The sequence below is a fragment of the Phyllostomus hastatus genome, unplaced genomic scaffold, assembly GCF_019186645.2.
Source record: "Phyllostomus hastatus isolate PE091 unplaced genomic scaffold, TTU_PhHast_1.1 phas_contig_86, whole genome shotgun sequence".
NCBI lineage: Eukaryota > Metazoa > Chordata > Mammalia > Chiroptera > Phyllostomidae > Phyllostomus > Phyllostomus hastatus.
This window is the reverse complement of record NW_025333977.1, coordinates 62,308,053-62,335,640: the sequence shown is the minus strand read 5'-3', so window position 1 is coordinate 62,335,640 and position 27,588 is coordinate 62,308,053. Positions and strand designations below refer to the sequence as shown.

General features: G+C 37.2%; 1 pseudogene; it reads right to left on the bottom strand.

Annotated features, from left to right (window-relative positions):
* Positions 1–16: 16 nt before the first annotated feature.
* LOC123827397 lies at positions 17–22,902 on the bottom strand (annotated as a pseudogene).
* Positions 22,903–27,588: the final 4,686 nt, after the last annotated feature.

Below are 27,588 nucleotides of genomic sequence, written 5' to 3'. Positions count from 1 at the left end.
GTAGTCCAGGGGGCTCTTACTCCTTTGAGGCCATGTGGACCATAAGGTTCACCATCCTGTTGCTGTAGCCAAATTCATTGTCATACTGGGAAATGAGCTTGACAAAGTGGTCATTGAAGGCAATGCCAGCTCAATCATAAAAGGTGGAGGAGCACATGCCACTATTAAAGTCACAGGAGACAACCTGGTCCTCAGTATAGCCCAAGATGCCCTTAAGGGAGCCCCCCGGTACCTGTTTTACTACTGTCTTGATGTCATTATATTTGGCAGCTTTCTCCAGGTGGCAGGTGAGATCCACAACTGACACATTGGGGGTGGGGACATGGAAAGCCATGCCAGTGAGCTTCCCATTCAGCTCAGGGATGACCTTGCCCACAGCCTTGGCAGTGCCAGTAGAAGCAGGGATGATGTTGTAGGCAGCCCCTTGGCCATCATGCCACAGCTTCCCAGTGGGGCCATCCATGGTATTCTGGGTTGCAGTGATGGCATGAACTGTGGTCATGAGCCCCTCCATGATGTCAAAGTTGTCATAGATGACCTTGGCTGGGGGGCCAAACAGTTGGTGGTGCAGGAGATATTTCTGACAATCTTCAGGAAGTTGTCAAAGTGTCATGGTTCATACCCATCACAAACATGGGAACATCTACAGAGGGGGAAGAGATGATGACTCTCTTGGCTTTGTCCTTCAAGTGAGCCCAACCTTCTCCATAGTAGTGAAGACACCAGTGGACTTCACAACATATTCAGCTCACATCACCCATTTGATGTGAGCAGAATCTTGCTACTGGAAGATGGAGATGGACTTTCCATTGATGACAAGATTCCTGTTCTTAGCCTTGACTGTGCATTTAAACTTGCCATGAGTAGAATCATACTAGAATATGCAAGCCATGTAGTTGAGGTCAATGAAGTGGTCACTAATGATGACAATATCTACTTTACCAGAGTTAAAAGCTCTGGTGACCACACACCCAATACAGCCAAATCCATTCACCTGACCTTCACCACCATGTCTCAGGGTTGCCGCTGGCACTGCATGGGAAGACACGGCTGTCTAGGGAACAGGAGGAGCAGAGAGCCATTCTGTATTACATTTATGTTATTTCTTTGACAGTCTGCTTTCCTCTATTTATTTCTATCCTTTTGATTTCTAAGAACTTTTCCTTATATTCTGAATATTTCCATGTCATAGCATCCAATTTTAGGTTTATGACTACAGTATTTTATTTTCTCTCTCTGTGACTATCAGTTACAATTTTTTAAAAGCTTTCTTCTGTTCCTGCATTGTCTCTATTATCTTAGTCCCTTGTACTTCTGACTCCTTTTTGCAGTCTGTCTCTTCCCTGAGAAACATTATTTAAGTACCTAGTGGTTCTTGGGTGCTCATTCATATTTAAGAACTAAATAGTTGATTTGAATCTTTGAGTACATGAATGAGACCTGGCAACAAGTAGAATGATCAGAAGTAAAGTACAATCTTTGAAGAATTCCAAATGTCAGATTTTCAGAATCTTATATCTAAGCACTTTTAGTTTCTTCAAACTCATAGGGAGAAGGGAGACAAGGATGTCTACAATATGCCCACTTACTGAAATTCCCAGAGGACCAACTATGGGTTGAATTAAGTCTCTCCCCACGTATTCCCCCCTGCCATTCATTTATGCCAACACCTCAGAATGTGATCTTATTTGTAAATAGTCATTTATAGATGTAACTAATTAAAGTAAGGTCATACTAGAATAGAATGGGCCCCTAATCCAAAATGACTGGTTTCATGTGAAAAGGGGAAACTTGGACACACACACAAACAGAATGTCACATGAAGATAAAGGCAAAAATTGAGGTGACACAGAAGAAGCCAAAATATTAAAGATTGCCAGCAAACTACCAGAGGCCTGAAACAGATCCTCACTTCAGAAGAAACCAATCCTGCCTACACCTTGATCTTGAATTTTTAGCCTGCAGTACTGTGAGACAATGCATTTCTATTGTATAAGCCACTGAGTTTGCTACAGCAGTATGATGAAATTAATACAGGAACTTATCATTCAATATGTAATAATTCTTTTAATACCATGTTGTTAGCCCCTTGCCTTATTACGGTCTGTCATTCAACTGGCTTTCCTGAATCTGCAGCTTCTCTGGTTCAAATTATTCTGAGAATAAGTTTCTGGTCCCTTTATTGATGAAGGGTACAGATATGAGTGGGGAAATTGTTATATTCCTGTGGGGTGTAGAGATATGGGCCTGGAGCACGCTGACAGCCTCCTGGTTACCTACAAGTGCTGAGCCTCTGAGCCGCAAGGGAAATTGTTGACTCACTCTATGTGCTTTGGAGTGGAGAAAGCTTGTAGAGTAAGTCAATTAATTCACCCACCCAACTACACTTTTGAAAGTTGAAGAAATTTCTCATACATAATGGTCATTTTCCATCACACACTAACACACATAAATACATTTTTGATTCATGTGTTTTTATTTTATGAGAGAAGAATGACAAAAACTTGCCAATTAGCCATTTTTTAACAAGAAATCCTTTACCTCTGGCCTTGATACTTTACATTTGAACATCAAAGTCAGAGAGCAAATAGATATAAAAGACCAAACACATGTATTTGCTTCCTTTTATGCTTCAAATTTCTTAAAATTAGAAGTTCATAGTGGCATTACAAAATAAGAAAGGTTTGCATAAACAGATAAGATATCTTGAAGAACTTCTGGATATTGAAAAGATTGATTGTATGGGACAATTAATTGTATGGATTTTGGTAAATAGATTGTGATTAGATTGACTGAGAAGTGAGAGAGTGAGAAAAACCAAGGCCCAGATGCTTTGAAGAAAACCACATCCTGAAGAAAAAAACCACTTCCAAATTTAGAGCAGATCCAGAAAAACAGAAAGCTCAAAATGAATAAATATGAAGAGGAGGAATGTTTCTCTGAAAAATCATCAGGGAAAACAATAATAAAGCTAGAGAGGTGGCATTATTTTGGCGGGCTGCAGCAAGTTTCTCCAGAAGGTGGTGTATATACACACACATATATACTCATACGTATATACATGAGTAAGATGTGTGTGTGTGTGTATATATAGGATGTGTGTGTGTATATAGAATGTATGTATACATGTATATATAGAGGATGTATATATACACATCCTACTGGTTCTGTTTTTCTGGAGAACTCTGACTAATCACCCAAAGTCTTCCTTTTTCTGGCAGATAGGGGGGATACTCTAGTCCTTCCTCACATGTGCTTTCAGGTACTGCCTCACTTATATAGCTCTTCCACTCAAGGCAGAACATTGTGAGGAAAAGGATCCATGCAGCTGCAAACAAAACCCAGGAAAACCACCTGTATCCTTTTCTTAGAGCTGCTGTAATAGAATATCATGACTTGGGTGGCTTAAAACAACAGAAATGTATTGTCCACAGTTTTGGAAGATAGACAGTTGAAATTAAGCGTGTCTGCCAGGATATGATCCCAAAACCTGGAGGGCAGAATCCTTCCTTGCCTCCTCCCAGCTTCTGGCAGCTTGCAGACGGTCTCTGAACTGCAGCTGCAGCACTTCAAACTCTCCCTCTGTTGTCTCTCATTCTACTAGTGTGTCCAAATTCAAATCCTGCTCTTATGTGAATGCCAGCCATACTGGACTTTATTCCATCTGCAAACACTCTATTTCCAAATACAGTGATATTAACAGGTACTGAGAATAGGAGGACTTCAAAATGTCTTTTTGAAGGACACTATTCAACCCATAATACTGCCTGAACTAATCAACTTATAACATTAGTCAAAAAATTTTACCAGGTATTTGACAAAACCAAAGGCATTAGTAAGATTTACTAAGATGGCCAATCAGATGATCTAAGGAACCAAAAGAGAACATTTAAAAAATGAATTAACTATCTTCAGATTGGATATTATACAAGAGAATACTGTCTCCACAAAACAAGTACAGGGTGCAGTGAAAAGGTTGCAATCAGAGAAAAACATAGTTCCTACAAATTAAAAATAATAAAATTTAATAAATGAACAATCAATACCAAAATATTTATTTGGAAGATAAAATTATAAAACTCTCCACAATTGTAGAACAGAAGACAAAGAGATGACTATTATGAGAAAATAAGGGCACATAAAGAAGTACTTCAGCATGAATGTTGCCTATCAAATAAAAGTTCCAGAAAGAAAAAAAATTAGGGATGGGGAATAATCAAATATGTAATTGAAGAAAATTTTCCCTGACACTAAAACCATAAATGCTGTGATTTATGACCATGCTCTGTAAAGAAATAATAAACCTCATTTAAAATAAAGTTGGGTCTGGCTGGGTAGCTCAGTTGGTTAGAGCATTTGTTGTCCTTATATACCAAGGTTTTGGGTTCCATCCCTGGTCAGGGCATATACAAGAAGCAATGAATGCATAAATGAGTGGAACAACAAATCAATCTCTATCTCTCTCACTCTCACATCAGTAAATTTAAATTTTAAAAAAAGTAAAATAAAGTTAAGAGGCCAGAAGGGGGCATTCTTACACCCTATGTAAATCCTAGAGCAGGAGATCTCTGTTTAATTAGTATCTCTCTCAACTTCCTCTTCTGTAAAAGAGGGACTTGTGCGTTTAGTTCACCATTAGACAAGAGACCACGAACTGCAATTCTTTGTTGATTACAAACAAGCCCATTTTGCTGCAGAAATATCTGACTACTTGTTTAAGGCCAACATCTTGAAATACTAAGACAATAAGAATTTTTGCCATACACAATTCTTTGTGAATTTTCAGAACTCTTTGGACTCAGAGAAATGGCTAAAAACTTCCCAAAAGGAAAAAATACTATCCATACAGAACAGAAGCATTTCAGACTCAAGGGGGTACCACGCACATGACATCTCCTAGCATAGTGTCCCAAAGTCAGGAATGCCTCCAGGACAGGATAGTGCTTTAATAGTGAATGGGTTTTATAAGTCAATAAATCAATAATGTGGTATCATGAGAAATATATATTTTTTTAACTCTAGTTCATAGGACAAAGCAGCTAAAACCTTTGCAATTTCCCAAGTCTTTTGTTATTCATGACAAGCCCCTTTTTAAAAAATTTAATAAAGTCTAATTTGTCATTTTTAAAAAAGATGTAAGTATTTATTTTTAGAGAGGAGAAGGGAGGGAGAAAGAGTGGGAGACAAACAATATGGGTGGTAGCTTCTCAAGTACCCACACCTGGGGACCTGGCCCACAACCCAGGCCTTTGCCCTGGCTGGATGACTCTTTGTTTTGCAGTCCAGTGCTCAATACACTGAGCCACACCAGCCAGGGCTCACGACAATCCTTTTTGAACACTGCCAAAGAGGTGACAGGGTAGGGATCCTGAATAGCCTGATAATGGGGCTGATCACCAGAAAGATCAATTTACTAAAAGGTAAGAACTTTCAGTCCCACCCATCAACATCTGGGAAGGGGAAGAAGGCTATCACAGATTAAGCTCTATAAAAACTCTTTACTGAGGAGTGTTGATGAGCATCAAGGTTGATGAATGCATCCACCTGCCAGGAAGGTAACATATCCCAGTTCCATGGGGACAAAAGCTCCTGCCCCAGGGGTCTTTCCAGACCTCATGCATGTACCTTTTCATCTGACTATTAAGCTGTGTCTTTTATAATATCCGTTGTAATAAAACTGGTAAACGTAAGTATTATAAATGTTTCTCTGAGTTCCTTGAGCTACTTTAGCAAATTAACAAAACCAAGGAGGACTGTGGGAACCTTCAATTTATAACCAGCTGGGCAGAAACATAAGTGACGACCTGAACCTGTAATTGGTGCCTACAGTGAGGTCAGTATTGTGGGACTGAGGCCTTACCTAGCAGGATCTATTACCAAAACTGAGTTAAACATACAGGACACCCAGTCTGCATCCACCAAGAACTGGAGAATTACTTGGTGGGACTGGGAAGAACTCCAGAAATGCCTTTCAATATGCAAGTACATATTTATCCAAGCAGAATTTAAACGTGGGATAAAAATAAATAAATATTAAGTCTTGTAAAGGCTCAAAAATTTATCACCCACAGAACTTCTCTAAAATAATTACATAAGAATACATCAATAGAAAAATCTTAAATGAATACTAGAAAATAGAAGATGTGCTATACAAGAAAATGCAGCACACAAATACACAATTTAGTTTTAATACTGTTGATGTATTTCATACTTAAACCCAGTATAAAATATGGTCATAAAATTCCTGATGATAACAACATTTAGAGATCGGAATAAAGGGATGAGGGTAAAAAACAAAGTAAATAAAACCTAACACTATGCAAAGGTTAACTCCAGGTATTTGTAAAATTAAAATTTTTAGATGTTGCTCTTATTAAATATAGATATCTCCAAAAATATAAATTTATATATAATTGAAAAAACAGGAACTGGGTATGTAACTTCCAATCCTTTTAATCAAAAGAAATTTAGAAAAAAAATCAATTAGTCAAGAAAGGAATAAAACAGGAAAGTAACTTTTTTGCCTTCTTTTGGCAAAAAAGACAAAAGAAGAAATAGCAAGAAGAAATTCAAATATCTCTGGCATTATTTTATATAACAGTCCTTTATTTAAAGAATATTGGATTAAACATAAGTATGTATGATTGAAAAGAACTGTATTTACAACAAAATTGTACCAAGAGTTTAAAAAAATGATACACTAATCAAGTGCTAAGAAAACAAAAGCAATTGAACAATATTACAACCAAGAACAAATAGAATTCACAATTATAAAGTGGAAAAGGTTACTCTTTTGATATTGATAAAATATATACTTGCCTCCTTCTATCCCATACTAATATCCCTTTTCAACAAAGAGCCACCCTCAGCTTACAAACTTCTGCAGGCATTGATACTGCCTTCGAATTTATAATATTGTCTTGTTTTTAGTATAATTGTTTTTGTAGTTAAGTTCTATTCATGGATATTTCACCTTTACTTTTCAATGGTAGTTTTAAAAAATAGTTTTTTAAAATAAGTCTTTTGAAATATAAAAAGCTAATGAAAGTAAAATACAGTCAAACCAGTTGTCACATGTCTTGGTTCTCAAGCAGTTTGGTTCTTGGCCAAGTTGTTCATGGGAAAAAAAATGTCTTGGTTGTCAAATAAAACTTGGTTCTTGTTCACGACCTGACAAACCCTTTCACGTTGACACCTGTATGATCAGTAACATGTCTGTCAGGTTACAAACAAAGGAGGACATTTGGTTTTCAAACAAATAGCTTCTGAAGCTGCCTTTAGGAATGAGTTAAGTTCTAGTAAACCAAGTTCAAGAACTGAGGTTCCACTGTACTAAATAAATAAAAGCATATGTGAGATTTGGGCAAAGCAAAATACTTGAAGGCACCATGTGAAGCTGCAGAGATATGACAAAGAACAAAAAGTGATGTGGCACAGAATGGCTAGCAGCTCACCAAAATGGGAATTATGAAATTCTTAAAGTAAGATTTCTAAAAGGAACTGAATTTCTTTTGGTTACTTACAAGATCATTTAAATGAGTAAATGCATTAACTACAAACTTTGGTATTTGAACTATCTATGTAATTGCGATTAATTACCTGTATCCTCATAACTAGGCAAGCAGTCTGGTTATTGGGGATATAGGAAAGTTTAAGAAAACTTGTTTGCCAATAGGTTAAGATGAAATCTGAAGTTGATTTACCTTTATAGGTTTTCTAGTGGGTATCTGAGATAGAAGCTAATATGTTAGCAAAGTCCTATGCATTGTTTTCCACAAGAAATTACACTGTAAATGATTAAGAGTCAGTGGTCTCATTAGGGTAAAGTGACCAGAACCATCTTGGAGACAGGAGATAAGAGAGTAACAAATGGAAAGACAAAGAAGTGGAAAGATGCCTTTGAAGAAGAAGAAGAAGATAATGTTGAGGAAGGAGAACTTAGTTTAAAAAAGAAGGGGCATAAATGCAATTTAAAATAAGCCGTGAGACATTATTGACACAAAATTAGTAATTTGTTTTTTTTTAAACTTGTCTTCAAGAAATTCAGTGGTTTCTATGGTTTGTCATTCCAAATTTGGTTAATTTAGCATTTAAAAACATAGCTTATCCTTTTTGGTTCCCTAATAAAATTCCTTTTGAAAAATACCTAGACAAAATACACATGACATCAGTACAACTGAAGGGGATCAATGAGTGACCCCTGGGTATTAGTTCTGCCTGACATATAAATTATTTGCATGAGAATTGAACCTCAGTTTTTACATCTGTGAAATGTCAAGTTTGGTCTAAATGGTCCCCAAAATACTTTTTGGCTTCATATTCTATTATTTAATGATAATGAGAAAAATTTTGTACACATTTAGATGTAGTAATGACAACACACTCTGCTCTCAGGAAAGCAAAGCATCTGGACATTTGTCCCCTTACCTATGGAGGGCCAGTGCCTGCTCTGGCCAATAAACTATGGCAGAAACGACACTGTGCCGGTTTCCAGGGCAGCACCCTAAGAAACTGGCAGCATCTATGTCCTGTTTCCTGAACAACTCTTTCTAGGAGCCCTAGGCTGTCATTTAACAAATTTAACTACCTTTCAACTGTCATGCTAGACAATTTACAAGCTGGTTCTCTGATCAACACTTCCAGCTGAACTCAGCCTTCTAGACTTTCCTACCAAGGTATCAGTCATGAAGGTAAAAGGTCTTAGACCTTTCAGACCATCCTATTCACCAGTTTATTCACTGATGATCTCAGTCAATCCCTCATGGAACAGAAGAGTCTCTCAGCTGAGACCTGCTCAATTTCCTCACCCACACAATTGTGAGATACAGTGAAATTCTTTGACGTTGCTAAATCTTGAGGTGATTGGTTATGTGGTAATAGGTAACTGAATCAATATGGTAAAAGATTGTTAGAAGTAGATCTTTTTTTTTCCCCTGGAATTATGTTTGGTTTTGGTTTGTGAAACACTAGAAAGACAGTTTATGAAATCAGACCTTCTAATCTTGGATATTTTCAATGATTTGAATGTTACATCTGGAGAGAACTGCATTATTCCTACAACTTCATTTTGCTCCTTATCCTTTTTTCTTTGGGGTGGCTGCATGCCAATCAGAGGACCATAACTCTTTTAAGTGTGTTGAATGACAAGCCAAGTTTCATTGGGTAAGACACAAGAACTTCTAGTTTTAACCAGGCAATTTCCCCCCAAATGTTTCTGCCTTTCATGGGTGATACCATGTTGGAATTGGGAGAAACTCCCTATCTATCAGCTGAATTTAGATAGGAGAGTTGAAACTTTTTGAAAGAGAATTTTTTACTATTTATCCTAATGTTGTTTCATTTCAGGCAAGTTACTCAAACTCTTTTAGCACTAGCTTTACTATTTGTTTGTTTGTTTTTACTTTGGCAACAAGTATATACATAAGGGTGTAACAACTTCCACAAAATAAACTCTGGCATAAAATATGACATGTAGCATGAAATGAATTTGATGATGAGAATAAATTTCTGTCATATTCAGTCGCAAATCTTCTTTTTCTGTTCACCTCAACAGTTACTGCCTTCCATATTTCAGGCTATGATCTAGATACTGGAGATACAAACATGGGGTAAGTCACAGCTTCTGGCCTTGAGGATCTCAGAGATTAAAGAGGAACTTGTAAATCAAACTAGTCATGTAAAATCATATAGCTCCCAGCTGAGGAATTGTAAGGGCTCATTTACACATCACGGCAGCTAAAAGAACAGAATGCAACATCCAGGGATGTTGTTCAGATACAGAAGTGATCCATGTGAAATACAACAGGAGAGATTCCCTACAAGCACCTAGTGAGGCAGGAGACAGTGTTCTCAAAATCGCAGTCAGAGAAGCTGACAACAAGAAAAATATTGTTAAAAAAAGCTGGGCAACAAAAATCCAAGGGAACTAAATGTGCAGAATTAGCATAAGATTTTGAATGGCCTTTTGTAAAGGACTTGGTTTAGGATGCTGTTATTTGTTAAAGAGTTTTAAACAAAGGTAAATTTGAGCAGTTGGTGCCAGTACTACAAAACACATGACAAATTCCACCATTACACTATGAGATATTGAAAGTGAAAGTAATTGGAATAAATTCCCAGTAGTCCACTTGCTAACATGAATGCATACATATTTATGTTGACATCTGATCTACAACAGCTCTAAAAGTCAGCTAGTCTGTACCCTCAAGGACATATTACACTTTCAGACACCTATTCAGCTAGAAGCCATTATAGGCAACGTGAGTATCACTAGGGAAAATTTTAAAGGTGCAGATGAAACTCTCACTCAGCCCCACCTGCACCATCCTCCAGACCCTGTCTGAGAACCTTCCTGTTACTTCTTCAGACAATAAGCTCAATGAAGGTTATTTAAAAACTAAATGATAGCCTATGATAATGTACCTTTGCACTTCATCCATTCAAAAATTAATTAAGTATCATCTATGTTTTCAGTATGCTAAATCTGCCTTTATTTGCAGATGACATGACACTGTACATAGAGAACCTTAGGACTCCACCAAGAAACTACAAGAACTGATAATGAATTCAGAAAAGTAGCAGGATACAAAATTAATATCCAGAAATCAGTTGCATTCTTATATGCCAATGCCTTATACAACCAGAAAAGGAAATTAAGAAAACAATCCCATTCATGATTGTCTCAAAAGAATAAAATACCTAGGAATAAACCTAACTAAGGATGTAAACAGCCTGTACTCAGAAAATTATTAGACACTGAAGGAAGAAACTAAAGAAGATACAATTAAGTGGAAGCATGTACTGTGTTTATAGATAGGAAGAATGAACATCAGTAAAATGTCCATGCTAACACAAAGCAACCTATAGATTCAACACAATCCTGATCAAGATTCCAATGATATATTTCACAAAACTAGAAAAGATATTTCAAAAATTTATATGGAACATCAAAAGGCCCCACATAACTAATAGTGATCCTGAGAAAGAAGAACAAAGTTGGAGGAATCACACTACCTTATATAAAACTATACTAAAGGCCATAGTAATCAAAACGGCATGGTACTGGTATAACAACTGACACATAGGTCAATGGAACAGAATAAAGAACTCATAAACCCACACAGTTGTAGTCAATATTCAGCAGAGGAAGCAAACATATGCAATGGGCTAAAGAGAGTTTATTCAATAAATGGTGTTGGGAAAATTGGACAGACACATGCAGAAAAAATGAAATTAGATCACATTCTTATACCACACACAAGAATAAATTCAAAATGGATCAAAGACTTAAATGTTAGACCCCAAACCATAGAAACCCTAGAAGAAAACATAGGCAGTAAAATCTTGGACATTGCTTGCAACAATATTTTATTTGATATATCTCAGGCAAGAGAAACAAAAGAAAAATATAAGCAAATAGGACTATATTAAACTAAAATTTTTGCACAGCAAAGAAAACCATCAACAAAATAAAAGAACAATGCATGGAATGGGAGAACATATTCAGCAATACACCTGATAAGGGGTTAATATCCAAAATTTATAAAGAACTTATAAACCTCAACACCATAAAAAACAAACAATCCCAATAAAAAATGGGAAAAGGAACCGAACAGACAGTTCTTCAAAAAAGACATACAGATGGCCAATGTCTATTGGCCAAGACAAGATGCTCAATGTCACAAATCATTAGAGAAATGCAAACTAAAACCACAGTGAGATATTACCTCATACCAGTCAGAAGGGCTATCATCAATAAATCAACAAACAGAAAGCACTGGGAAGGATGTGGAGAAAAGGGAACCCTTTTGTACCATTGGTGGGAATGCAGACTGGTACAGCCACTGTGGAAAGCAGCATGAAAATATCTCAAAAAATTAAAAATGGATCTGCCTTTTGACCCAGTGGCCCCACTTCTGGGAATATATACAAAGAAACCCAAAACATAATTTGAAAGAACATAAGCAGCATTATGTTCATTGCAGTGTTATTTAGAACCACCAAGATAAGGAAGCAGCTCAAGTGTCCATCAGTAGATGAGTGGACAAAACAACTATGGAACATTTACACAATGGAATACTACTCAGCTGTAAAAAAGAAGAAAATTTTACCCTTTGCCACAGCATGAATGGATCTGGATAACATTAAGCTAAGTGAAATAAGCCAGTCAGAGAAAGACAAACCATATGATTTCACTCATGTGGAATCAAATGAACAAACTGAATAAGCAAAATAGAGACAGACTTATAGATAGAAAGCAGAATGACAGCTATGGTGAGGGGAAATTGCGGGGTGGAGGGATGAGAAAAAAGGAAAAATGACCCATGGACATGGACATGGGTGGTTGGTGACTGCTGGGGGGATCAGGGTATAGGGGGAAAAATGGTAGTGGAAAAACTAAAATAAAAATGTTGATAAAAAAGAAGTGATATACTGTGATGATATATCATGGCGCTGAATTCATCCAGAAACATTTGAGTACCACCTATATTTTCTGTATACTAAACCATGTAAATTTTATTTTTAACACAAGTGATTCTTTTAGCAAATGATGTCCCTGAACTATCTTCAGGCCTCTTTCAGCCTAATACTCTGTGATCCTGGAGCTAAGATTTCTTTGATACAATTATTTCTGTCTAAAGACAAATTTTATTCTATCTCTGTTCCAAAATTGATCATCAAATTTAAATATGTCTGTCTTTGTATAAAATTGTTTTTGACTTAGGACAAAAGTATCATCAGTGTTCACAACAAGAGAAAATACAAATTTGACTGTTTTCTGAAAGTGTTCAGAACATATAAAATAATATCTGTCAAAGATCTTTATAGTTATAGAATCTATGCTTTAAATGTAATGGATACTTTAGCAAGTAAATTAATATTTATATCTGACCTAAAAATGTCTTAAGGTATATTGACTTTAAACATCATTAAGAAAGAAACAATGAATGGCCTCTGTCAGCATTTCTACCTGGGGAATAGCTGCCCCTGTAGCTCTCACCCTGAAGCCAGACAGTTTGGTTCCTTCCCATATGGCTCTGGTGCCTTTCAAGCTGCTGCCCTAGTGCTGGAGCTCAGAGGGAATGAATGTGGTCTTTCAGCTGAATTCTCATCTCTCAACATTGGTAAATATTCATAAGATCTATGACACCCTTAATAAGTCAAATCTAACAGAAGACGTTGGCCAAGATGATGACCAAACAGGAGGCCTGCAGTTTGGAAGTTCTTCAGACTGCTTTGGCAAGTGATGCTGCCAAGAAAAAAGAGAAGACTTGCCACTGGAAATGATTTATCTACCAAGAAAAGCGGACATGATAGGTATGTCGCAGAGACATTAGATCAAAACTAGTGACATAAGTGTCAAAGTGGCACATTTCTGGGTAATCCATTGAGGGTCTTTTAAGTGTACAAATGCCAGCTGGAACATTGTTTTGGTTCTGTCAGGCAAACTTTCTAAGTGTAATTATTTCATGTCACTTGTTTTATGCATGGGTTTATAAAACAAAAACACATTAAGTAATTTGAGTGCTTAGAAATTAAAGTTTTATCTTAGTCCACTGATCTACCAAAAAATAAAAATAAAAATCATTAAAATATTTTGAAGAGAAAAAAAAGAATTGGAACCTTAAAAGTATAGATCTAAAATTAAGATTTTCAGATTAGATGATGCATTTTATTACTTTTAGGATATTTCCATATCATATAGAGTTTTAGGTTGGATAATATTTGAATTCTTTAGGGACTGGAAATACTATAGGGAAAGTTTGCTCACAGAAAAGCATAATAAAGCCCAAGGGAAACCTGAATCAGAAATTAAATGTCAAAATCTTTCAAAGAGACATGTCTTGGCTTTATGAAAGAATAAGACTCTATATTATATAAAATTCACTTTTCATGTCATTCAATTAGTGCTTAATTGTGACGTACAATTTTTTTAAATTTCAGGTACAAATAGTTTGGTCAATAACTCAGATTATTTCAATGGAATTTCCAAGTGTGTTTTATTATGTGTGAGACTATTCCATACTATTGTAGTCTGCTTTTGGTGTATGATACACTATATTAGCACATCCCTTCTCTTGTTTGATTTTATCATATTTAATTTTATTATGGTATATTTCCTCTTCAGATCCTCTTCCAATTTATATCATATCTTTCCCACTCTCCCCAGGGTCTATTCTAATGTGTTTTATTTTCTAAAAAATGTCTATATCTCTAAAACACTCAGTGTTCCTTCCATATTCAGGTGTTTTTAATTTACATACATGAGATTGCACTATGTATAATATTTTTATCTTCCATATTTTCAAGAGCTATCCATGTAGCTTTGATTACATCTAGTTCATTATTTCTGACTACCTCGTAGCATTCTATCATATGTATCATCACATTTTATCTATCCATTATCTCAGAGATGGATAAACATGGTGCCATCAAATGTCTGTTATCACAAATAGTGCTGAGACAAACTTAGCTTGAATCTATTCCTTTGTGGGGCTGTGCAAGATTATCTCTGGGCATATTGCCAGGACTGGTGGTTCTGAGTCATATATTATATGCATATTTATTTGTCTACCTTATTTGTCTTTCCAAAGAACCAGCTCTTGGTTTTTGCTGACCTCACCTTTTTGCTTCATTTATTTATTTTTTGGCATTCTCTATTTTATTGATGCTGCCTCTATCTTTATTGTAGGAGACTGTTCTGCGTGGCACGGGCCCAGCTCTCACTCGGAGATGCACAGGCCCCACACCCACAGATAGGTTCTCCCGTGGAGAATCAGGCCTACAATGTGCCCAGGCCACTTTGAGTCTTGCTCTTGCTAAAAAACTCTCTCACCCTGAATTGAGGACATCTACTGCAAAGTAACTTCCTAAAATCCATGCTAAACCTTCCAAGGATGAGTGTAACAGGTTCAACCACTTTCGCCTTTTCATTTGCAAATATCCCTCTTCTGTGATGTGATTAGGGGCATTGGCTCCTTTGTTTTCTGTAAAAGGTAACAACCTAAAGTGAACCTGTGCATAGTAAATGAGGACCATCCTGTAATATGCCGAGAAACCCAATAAAGGCCAGTCACAGCAAGGGCCAAGGCTTTTGCTCCCCTTGAGAGAAAAGCCATGCTGTCCCTTTTCCTCCACCGGACTCAGTAGTTGGTGTGAATGTCTCATTTCATCCATAATGACGTGGACACTGTGGACCAGTGTCCGCATCATTTATTACACATTTCCTTCTTTTTTCCCCACCACTTTTACTCTGTTGTCCCTTTTCTAACTTCTTGGCTTGAACTCCCAGCTCACCTGTTTTAAATTGTTCTAGTTTTCTAATAATATATTTAAAATATCGTTTCCATGAAACATTGCTTTAGTAATGTTCCTTAGACTTGATGCACAGTACGTTAACTTTTAGTTCTAAGTATTTCACAAGTTTCTTTTACATTTTTTCTGTTTAAGCCTAAGTCATTTAGTAATATGACATTTCAAATCTCCAAACACATGGGATTTTTTAAGATGTTCTTTTATGCCTTGGATTACAAATGAGTTGACTAAATATGTTGAACTATGTTAAAAATGAACCTATGCTACACTATCTATGGACCTACACAGGTGTGGCCCAAAGGCCATGATGAAAGGAAATTATCCCAGAGGGCAGAGCTTGAAGCAGTATACTAGGTCATCACCTTTGTGTAGATGGGAAAGTAGTCTGAAAGACTATACATAAGATCTTGAGAAGTGCTATGTGGCTTGGCTGGTGGGTCAGGAGCCTAGGAGGAATAAGACTGTGGAAGAGATATGTGGGTGGATGCTTGGAATGAGAACAAAATGTACTGTGTAACTCATCAGGAGAGGTTAGCTAGCTTCTGTCCTTGGCCATGACAGTGTTCATAGTGGGCCCATAAGACAGTAGTCATGGTGGTTGTACATGTGTTCTACAACACTGCTGTCTCCTACCAAAGCTAATTCAATGACCACTGCTGTTGAATTGTCAGATCTGTGTGTAGCAGAGATTGATGCTGTGTGCTAAAATGGTATTGTCACTCTAAAGCAATAAATAATTTTATTCAAGTTGCTTGCATTGGACCCATGTACAGCTTAAGAAGACATAAATATATTCAGATCACCAGAGATCACTTGTCCTACCATACACGTTATTACCTGAATATGCCACTTTGATAGAATGTTAAAACAACTTCTTTACAAGTACAAGCTAAGACACCAGCTTGTGGATGACACTCTGTGGCAATTGAGTGCTGCCCTTCAAGATGTTACATATACTTTGAATCAATGGTCATTATATTGCTATGACTATAACAGCCAGAACACATGGGTCCAGAAAGCAAAGAAGTAGGGGTGCCTTTTGTCATCACTCACAATAAACCACTTTTGAAGTTTGCACTTTTATCTGCAAAACCTGTTATGCTCGACTACAGGGGACCAGGAAGGCTCTAATAAATCTGAAGCTGTGGTTGCCACCAGATTATTTTTGACTCTTTGGACCAGTGGGCCAGCAGGCAAAGAAAGAGTGCTATACAGGATGGTGTAATTGACTTATTATATCATGAAGAGACAGAGTTACTACTATTGGGTTGGCCACAAAGTTCATTTAGTTTTTTTACATACAATGGCTCTAGTAATGATTAGTTGTCTTTAACTTCATTCAAAACAATTTTATTAGATTGTATTGTGACAGGTGTCATATCAGTGTGCATTAAAAAAACTTATCAAAATTGGTGAATTTTTGTGCTGACATTTTAATCTTGAAGATGGAAGGAGATACGCTATATTTCCAGCACACTATGCTTTATTATTTCAAGAAAAGTAAAAATGCAACTGAAACACACACAAAAAAGATTTGTGCAGTGTATGGAGAAGGTGCTGTGACTGATCAAAAGTGTCAAAAGTGGACTGCAAAGTTTCTCAATACTATTGACATTGTGGCTAAATAATTCTTTGCTGTGGGTCTGTCTTATGCTTTGGAAGATGTTTTAGCAGCACCCCTGGCCTCCACTCACTAGAAGTCACTAGTGGGAGATAGCCGATATACTCAAAATTCCCAAATCAATAAAGTTATTGGTGAAAGTGAAAAATTTGTCTTTTATTTTATGTAGAACACTAAGTGGACTTTTTGGCCTCTCCAACACATAATGGGAGAAAGAAGAAGCATTCTCAGAACTTAGGACATTCACTGGGTTTATCTTGATGCTTCTATGTGTAATGATATCTGTGAAAAGGTCATTGAAGCAACCGTGGATTAGAGAACAGTAAACAAGTGAACCCCTCAGGGCTGTGCACCTGAATTTTGTTAAAGCGAAGCAGCGTAGGACAGCAGGATTGCTAGCCAAGGATAGTGGAGTATAAAACGGCAGCTAGAGAGCTAAGGTGGTGAATAGCAGTCATAGCCTCTGGATCAACTGCAGCAGAGGTTATAGTTTGTCCCATTGGCTTTCTATTGATTATAGTTTTTTATTTCACTGAAATTTAACTTCATTTTAAAATTTCAAAAATTGTGACCAGTCAGTAAATTGAAGATTAGTGACTAAACAAGGATAATTTCAAGCAGGGTATAAGAATATATGTGCGGTGTGAGGTTCAGACTGCCACAGATGCTGTTGGTGCCCAACTCACATCCCCGGTGCTTCTTGCTTCAGGCACTGTGACCCCTTAGCCAGAAGGTTTCCTGGCTCTCAGGACAGTGCTTGACCATATGTGGGGCAGTCTGGAATCTCCAGGGAGCTAATGCCCATGAGAACGATCCTTAACCAATGAGGGTAGGAGTGGGTGGGTAAATCCCCCAGCTTCTTTGCTCCCTGAATGGGACAAGTTTGAGGCACATTCTAGTCTCTCAGAGGGTCCCAAAGGGATTTAATCTCATTGCCTAAGTGATAACTTATTCCTTAACTTATTATGTATTGGCATTCTCCCCTTCTCTGCTTCACTTCTGCATTTCCCTATGATGGCTTAGAGTAACCAATAAAATAAAATACTTGCTCTCAAATCCTTTGCTCTGGTCCTGATTCTGTGAAAATCCAGCCTAAAATAATATTGGCGTGTTCTCTTCAAAGAAGATCAATATCTTAGCCTTCTCTTGGCTACCACCAGTCTAATACTCTGTAACCAGCATTTTAATTGAGGCATCCTTTTCCTTTTCCCCCATTTTTTTCTTGTTTTCTCTCTTTTTTTTGGGGGGGATGTTATAACAATTATATAAAAACGGTGAACATTATTCATTGTTCATTTTTCTTGTTTATGGAATGCTTCTTCCAAAAGTATTTTCAATAAAGACTGTGTGAGATAAAACTTCTAAAACCTCATATGCTTGAGAACCTTTCCATTTTACTCTGACATTTAAAAGATCACCTAGGTATAAAATTCTAATTCAAAGTTGCTTCAGCACTTTTTAAAATTATATTTCGCTATTGCAGTTGTCCCATTTTTTCTTCCTTTGCTCCCCTCCACACAGCACTGCCCACTCCCTCCCTCAAAAGTTCTCCATATCCATGACTTTGTCTCTGTTCTTATTTGCTTAGTTTGTTTTTAGATTCAATTGTTGATAGATATGCATTTACTTCCCATTTATTGTTCACAGTTTTGATCTTTTTCTTAAATATTTCCCTTTAACATACCATATAATAATATTTTGGTGATGATGAACTCCTTTAGTTTTTTCTTGTCTGGGAAGCTCTTTATCTGCCCTTCAATTCTAAATGATAGCTTTGCTGAGTAGGGCAATATAGGTTGTAGGTCCTTGCTTTTCATAACTTTGAGTATTTCTTGCCAATCCCTTCTAGCCTGAAAAGTTTCTTTTGAGAAGTCAGCTGACACTCCTATGGGAACTCCCTAGTAGGTAATTAACTGCTTTTCTCTTGCTCTTTTTTTATCTTTAATCTTTCGCATTTTAATTATGAGATGTCTTGGAGTGGAACTCTTAGCATCCATCTTGTTTGGGACTCTCTGTGCTTCCTCAACTTGCATGTCTATTTCCTTCACCAAAATTAGGAAAATTCTCCTTCATTATTTTTTCAAATAGATTTCCATTTCCTTGTTCTTTCTCTTCTCTTTCTGGCACCCTTATGATACAAATGTTAGACCTCTTGAAGTTGTCCCAGAGGTTGCTTACACTAGCCTCATTTTTTTGGATTCTTTTTTCTTCTTGTTCTAACTGGTTAGTTTTTTTGCTTCCTTATGTTCCAAATCATAGATTTGATTCTCAGCTTGATCCACTCTATTCTTGTTTCCCTGGGTATTGTCTCTGGGTATTGTTCTTTATTTCACTTAGTGTATCCCTAGTTTCTGACTGAATGCTTTTTATGTTGTTAAAGTCCTCACTAAGTTCCTTGAACATCCTTGTTACCAGTGTTTTGAACTCTGCATCTGATAGATGGCTTTTCGCCATTTTGTTTAGTTCTTTTTGTGGAGTTTTGATCTGTTCTTTCATGTGGGCTATGTTTTTTTTTTTCTGCCTCCTCATTTTGGCAGCCTCTCTGTATTTGCTTCTATGTATTAGGTAGAGCTGCTAGGACTTCCTGTCTTGGAAGCATGGCTTAACATAATAGGTAAACATTCAAGGTGCACCCTTTGTGTGGGCTGAGTACACCCTCCTTTTGTAGTTATGGCTTGATTGTTATTGGCAGATCAATGGGAGGGATTTGCCCAGGCTAGTCAGTTGCAAGGACTGGCTGTGACCACTGACCACCAACCCCTACCCTCTGTGGAGGATCCATTGTGCAGGGGCAGGGTAGTGTTGTATGAAATGGTCTGTAGCTTCCCACAGAGTATTCATATGGAAAAGTCATGGGTAACAACTTGGGTGGACCCATAAGTTGGGTGGGAAAGAGTCTTGAGGGGTCTCCAGGGCAGGGCAAACAATGTTAACCAGGTTGATGGAGACTCAGATATGGAACCTATCTGCTAGCTCTGTGGCTCTATGGAGGAAGGGTTCAGAAAAGGGACAATGGCCTCTGCTCAACTTTCTATCTAGGAGAAAGCTATTCCCCAGCTCCTTCCTTGATGCTAGACACTTTGGTTCTTCCCTATATGCTGCTGCTGCCATTCAAACTGCTATCTCAGCACTGTAGGTCAAAGATAATGAGTCTGAGTAAATCCATGTCTGGGTTCGTTAAGGGGAACTGTTTGTGACTCCAGCAGTTTCTTCCACTGACTCATTCCTGCTGGTTTTGCAGCCAGAAGTAATGGGGACTTATCTTCCTGGCTCTGGAACCCTGGGTTGGTGAACCTGGTATGTGGTTGGGACTCCTCTCTCTTGAGATATCCCTCCCAAATTTTTATCCATCACACATGGGTGTGGGACCAGCCATTCTGTGTCTCCACCCCTTCTATTAGCCTGGATAGATGTGGTTTCTTAAATTCCATCATTGTCAAACTTTCATTTAACTTGATTTCTAATGGTTCTGAGTGATGGTTGTTCTACATTTTAGTTGTAATTTTGATGTGGTTGTGCAAGGAGGTAAGCCGTGTTTACCTATACTGCCATCTTGATTGGAAGTCCACCATCTCTTTCAAATGAGTACCCCCTTGTCCCCTTGCTTATGCTATTGTTGTTAAGAAGCCTGATGCCATTTTAACTTTTGTTCAATTACAGATGTCTTGGTGCATCTCTCTGAAACTTTTAGTGTATTTTTTTATTGTACACATCTTATTGTGTATTTTCACAATAACTGAAAGATCAAATAGTCCATATGACATATTCTTAGGTTAGCACATATTATATTTGGCATTTTAAAACAATCTACCTTATCACTAAAGAGAAAGAAAGCTTTATAGATCACTACAATTTCAACAGGAAATATGGCAGGCATGAAGGTGTGCCACTTAGATCTGCCCTCAAGAGAGAAGCTGCCATGAGGAATGAAGTGAGCTGACAGTCTCCAACTGCAGTGCCTTCAGGATCTGTCTCTGTGTTCAAATCAAGGTCAAGTTTTCTCTAAACAGCTTCTTGGAGAGACTAAACACAGCATGGGTACCAAAGCATGGCAATTTCCTCCCAATTCAAAACTCCTTTGTGAGCAACCTTTGTACTGGGGTTTCCCTCTGGGTTGAGACTTCCTCAGAGCTGAACTGTAGTCTGAGGCTCTTCCTGCCTAGTCTTTCACCCTTTCCCTTTCATGAGTGTCAACTTGCACTGTGGACTGTAGGTTTTCTTTGCCCACTTTTGCTCCCTGTGCTCTTTATCTTGCACAGGTGTTACCTCCATGACACCTTTGCATTTTTAACTTCATCTTGGTGTCTGCTTTCAGGAGGACCCAGACTTACAGGAAAAAATTAGTGTCTATGTGTGTTATTTATTTAAGTGGAAAAGCCCAGCTCAGAAGACTTGCAATCTGATCATTTTCCATATGCTGTCTTGTGAGTTATATTACTGTTCCCCATCATGCTCTGCTTTTTCTAATCCTCACCCCATTAAGGCTTGCATTAAAGTGAATTTAGGAATATCAAAAATAGGTATATTTTATTATAAATCAATATATTATTTTTCTTACAGACTTCTCTGTCTTGACATATTTTGTATTTAGAGTATATAAAAATAATACAAATACTCACTATTACCTCTTTAACCCATTCATCGTCTACCAAACAGACTCATTTTGCCAAGGATCACACCTTGGATATTGGTTTGGCGGTACTGATTAGTTTGTTTCTGTACACTTTTTTGTGCGTGGTTTTGACTCATTTAGTTAACATTTTCCACCTTTAGTGCTTTTTTACTTTACAAAACACTAAACTGAAGTATTCAGACACCAATAATTCACATATCTTTGTAGATTGTATAAGCAAAGAATACATGTTTGAAGTATAAAGATAAGAATTGTTTTTAAAACCTGATGTATTTTGGTAACATTTTTTACAAATGTAATTGCAATATGTTTGTTTTTATATAAAAACATTTTGATTTAGTAAAACTTTAATAAAGGGCCTCTCTAGGTACACTCTTTCAGTTTAGCTGCAGTAATTAGGATTTGTTAAAACACCAAAAAATTTCTTTCTACTCCTCTCTCTCAATCAATTTAAATCACTAAAGTTTATAGAAAAAAGGTTATATTTCTTTAGTCTGAAGACTTTCTCTAATTACAGGTATTCTGCCTGCCAATAAGAAAATTGCAGACATTTTATGAAAAACATGTGGTTTGTAGTGGTGTGATTATGATTATTCACATTTCAATATTTACCATGTATTAATTTGCATACTGACTTTTTCTCTCTGTGGTTAGCATCAAATGTTTGGCACCAGTGTACTCATATAAAATAGACTACTGTGGTGATACTTTTCTGAGTTCACTATTTATTTTTTGTGTCAGCAGAAACCACAAAGCTGCTAGGTGTCACATAACAGCTTCATTGCAGCAAATTTTTGTTGAAAAATACACTTACTTTTGCCCTGGTCTAATACATTTTTGGTGTATGTATTCAAGGCTTGTCCCTGGAAGAAAAATACCTGGAACATCACGGGAAATTTTCTGAGTACATTTTTGGGTTGCAAATGTTGAATTTAATTTCAATGTAATAAAGACAAAAACAAAAACCCAACAACACTCACCTTGCATAGGAATTTTAACACAAAAAGTTTAAACTTATTTTCTTTGTTAACAGTTTCTCCATTGCATATAATTAAAAAAAACACAGACATCACAATTCTGTGGAATATATTTTATAAACAAGGTAAGAGTATTTCTGGTGGAGGAGTTAATTCTGCATTAAAGGGGCCCAAAGTACTAGTAATTAAACAGAAATGTTAGAAATCCCTGCATAATCCCTGTCAGGGCAGCTCAGCTGGATGGATCCCATCTGGTAAAACAAAGGGATGTGGGTGTAATCCTCAGTCGGAGCACATACCTGGGTTGTGGGTTCCGTCCCTGGATGCAAGGCAATTGACCGACGTTTCTCTCCCATCAATGTCTCTCTCTCTCTCTGCTCTCCTCCACTCTCTCTAAAATTAATAAATATATCCTCAGGTGAGGATTTTTTAAAAAATCCCCAAATAGGAATAAGAAAATAAATAAGTTTAGTAGCTGGAAATATATTAGGGCTACAGTAGGAAACAAAGCAAAGTTGTTGCTCACACTGGACTTATTTCTCATGGAAGAGACAGATCATGAACACATAAGTGTATAATTTTAACGTCAGACAGTGATAGGAGCTGTTGTTAATAAATTATGTACTCAGACAGAGAGGAGGTATTCCAAGAGACAAAAAATGAAACAAACAACAAAAAACCCCAGGATGTCACCGAAGAAATGGCTGATTCCAGGTTTTAGGCAGTAATAGTATAAAATAACCTTAGAATATTTTCTTATACCAGAAGTATGTTATCAAAGATTGCACAATGTTATATCAAAATGACTCAGGAGACAACTTGAGGAAACTCTGTATCAGTCCAGATTCAAATAAAAGAGCCACAACAATGGTTACTGGAATAAACCAGTTTATTAAAAGAATTTGAATTTACATAAGTGGGGAAAAGCCAGAAAAGCAACCAAGGGGTTACATTAATAATGTCTTCAGTCTGAAGGTTGAAGAGGTTTGAAAGGCAAGAATTCTACAAGAGCCTGAGAAGCTGTCAGTCAGGTTGGTGAAGCAATTCAATCCGGTCACAGCAAACTCGTGGGCATAATGGCTTCTGCTTCTGCCTCCAACTTTCAAATTTTGCAAGTTCCTATCATTGACAAACTGACCCAAAACCACATAGGAAATGCAATTGTGGGATATGTAGTTTCCAGACTTGGAGGGTGTGGCCCGGGGTTCCAAGTAAATACCAACGTCCACTGTCCTAATATGGACAATGTGAATATCAATAAGAACAAATGCAATTAACTGAAATACATAAATGATGACTAAGTCTATAAGTTAATAATGATCTTAAATTACACTTATTGCAGAAGCAGCCTCAATTATTCCCTTACCTGTATCTATGCCCCTTACAACATGACTATAGCTCCTCTTAAAATCCAGCAGCCACTTATGATAAAAACCCTCAGCAAAGTGGGAATAGAGAGAACATTCCCCAACATAGAAAAGTCAGTATGGGGGGCATTATTTGAGCTTGCCTGACTTGTTTCCCATCTCTCAGAGATAACTGTCCTTTGTTACCTAAAGTCTAGTATCTCACAAATTATTGCTTCTTATATTTTGTATTTTTTAAAAATTATTTTAGGCAAGAAGGTAACCTGGGCCTTGTTTCTCCATCTTGGCCACAAGCAGAAATGCTCTATTGTATTAAACTATTGAGTTTGTAAGGGTGGGGGCTGGAGAGACGTGACTCACCAATAGCTGAGATAGAAACATTAACTGGCACCTGTTGCAGGATGTTGATGACCTCATTATTTTGAAATTTAATTTGTAAAAAGGGAACAAATCAAGCATTTATCCTGTCTTTCCAATATAAACTCTATGCCTGGGTAACTAAAACATTGGTGAAGGACATTTCTCTTTACACAAATACTTCAGTTAACAAATAAAGATGGAATACTAGAATTGGAATTTATCATTTTGCAACACCTAATGACTTAATGGATCTAGGAAATTCCACCACTGTCAACCTATATCTCAAAAGCATTTAGTATACTTTCTGTTGTGAGAACACCACACTCTCTGTGAAGCAGTTTTACCAATAAAACCTCATATGATCCAACCAGCACTGTATAGTGAAATTCAACCAGCACTACATTCATAAGTGAAAAGCTAATTTGAATACTGATTGGGTATTTGCTATATTAAAGAGTTTTTACCTCTACTTTTTCAGTTTTGGAGGAGTGCAAGGGGAAGACTAAGAAAAGTTTCATTAGTTGAGAAGTGCCAATCAGGAAGATTAAAGACTTCATGGTACCTAAAATCCATCTTCAAAAAGTACAGCTTTCAGGCTTCTTTTCTATCAAGGGAAGGAGAAATGGAAGGGGCAAGAGGTGATTGATCATCCAGGTGGCCTCAGGGGTCTGAGGAAGACTGTGCTACTTGATGTGTCCGGTCACAAGGTTCCTGCCAATCTTTGATAAACAGTACATACTTCCTTAGTCCTCAAGCTGAAGGCTAACAGCTTCTACTTAGTCTTCCATATAGACATGCTAATCATTAGAGAAATTCTTTTCAGTTTTACTGAGAAATGATTGGCATGTATCACTATATACGTTTAAGGCATAGAGCATAATGGTTTGATTTACATGTACAGACCGTCCCTAACTTACAGTCCTTTGACTTACAATTTTTCAAGTTTGTGATGGTGTAAAAGCAATATGCATTTAGTGGGAGTCATGATTCAAATTTTGAATTTTGATCTTTTCCTGGGCTAGTGATATGCAGTGTGATACTCTATTATAATGCTGGGTATCAGCAGCAAGATAATTTTGCTCAGCTGTAGGCCAAGGTTAAGTGTTCTGTACATATTTGAGGTAGGCTAGGTTAAGCTATGATATCCACTAGCTTACATGTATTATATGTGGTTTCAACTCACAATATTTTCAACTAACAATTTTTTTAAGATTTTATTTATTTAGTTTTAGAGAGAGAGGAAGGAAGGGAGAAAGGAAGAGAAACATTATGTGCCAGAAAAACATCGATTGGTTGCCTTTTGCACACCCCTAACTGGGGACATGGCCCACAACCCAGGCATATGCCCTGACTTGGAAATGAATCAGTGACCTTTCACTTTGCAAGATGATGCCCAATCCACTGAGCTACATCAGTCAGGGCTCGACTAACAATTGTTTTATTGAGACATAATCCCATCTTAAGTTGAGAAGCATCTGATTGTGAACTGATTATCACAAGTGGTTCAGCTAACATTCATCTTCTCGTATATATACAATTAAAAAAAAAGAAGAAGAAAAACAAAAGAAAAAATTTTTCTGTTTGTGATAAGAACTCTTAGGATTTGCTCTCTTAATAACTTCCCTATGTATTATATACAGCTGTTAGCAATAGTCATTATGTTGGACATTTCACCTCTAGTTCTAATTTATGTTATAAATGGAAGTTTGTACCTTTTGATCCTTTCTCCAGTTTCCCTTCCCTTTACCTCTTGCTTTTGGTAACCACAAATTTGATCTCTTTTTCTAAGGTTTGTTTTTTTGTTGTTATTGTTTGATTCTAGATCATATAGTGTTTGTTGTCCTCTGACTTATTTCACTCAGCATAATGCCTTAAAGGTCCATCCATGTTGTTACAAATGGTGGGGTTTCCTCATATTTATGGATGAATAATATTCCATTGCACATTCAAGGGGGGACCCCCCAAAGCAGAATTTATTTGTGAAAAATTGTGTGTTTATTCTTACATATTTAAACTTCAGTCACCTTCAAAATACTCTCCATTTGATGCAATATACCTATCAAGATGTTTTTTCCACTGCTCAAAACAGTGTTTGAACTCATTGATTTTGATACTGCTTAGTGTTCCTGCTGTTTTTTGTTTTACCTTTTCCACATCAGCAAAATATTTCCCTTTGAGGACTTTTTTCATCCAGGGAAACAAAAAAAAAATGTCAAGCAGGGCAGGATCAGGTGAATAGGGAGGATGGGGTGCAGGAGTCATGCTGGTTTTGGTCAAAAACTGCTGAACACTCAACACAGTGTAGGCAGGTGCACATGTGAATCACCCATCATGAAATTTGCAAATGTGTTGAGTCTTCAAAAAAACATTCACTGAAGTCGAATGCAGCCTCTCACAATGATACCAGCTAGTACACTGATACAGATGGATTCTAGAACACTCACCTAGCTGGGGGAGCCTGTACTACAAGGAACCTGCCCTCCATAAGCTAATTCTGCTTTTTGGGGTGTTCCCCCTCATATATATCAAGAAACACTTTCAAAATAGTATGGGAGGGGAAAATGGGTGTGGATCTAGATAAAACAACTTTGCCCATCAGCTTAATAAATGTAGAGGCTGTTCTGTCTACTTCCCTGTATCTACATTTTCTATAATAAAATTAAAAAAAGAATTACATAGGAGAAAGTGACAGTGTAATGATGAGCACTGTTTTATTAGAGGGATTAGGAAGGTCTCTCTTAGCAGGAGACTTTTGAGAAGAGGCTTGATGAAAATTAAGTGGAGGATTAAAACAACCAAGTCTATAGGATTTTTCAGTGGGGCAGTGGAGTGTGGGGAATGAAGTTTGAGTGCACTGGCTGAAATGATTAAGAGGTGACAGTGTTATTCTTTCCTGTAGCTTATTGTAAAGGGAAGAGGAGAGACCATGAAATCTCACTTCCTTGAGCAGAGCAGGACACTATGCCTATCTGAAACAGTACAGGATTTTCTCTGTGTTTGCTTGAAAGTACCTCCTGACTGTTAGCTCTCTTCTTGGGGCCTCTTTTTCTAGCCTGTTTCCTCTTGGTTTTAGATAGTGTTTTTCCTGCCTAGCTGTCCTCACTGGTTGTGCACATTTCCTTTGAAGAGCTGCCTTTAAGTCCCATGTCACAAACCGGGTGCCACACAGAGGGGATTGCCACAACTCTTACGCTGTTTGAGGCATTCATTTCTTCAGCTTTATGCACATTGATTCTTCAATTGCTTCCTCCTTTCACCTGTTTTTTTCCTTTCCTGACTTTTGACTTCATTGTTCACTTTCCGTTTTCAAATTTG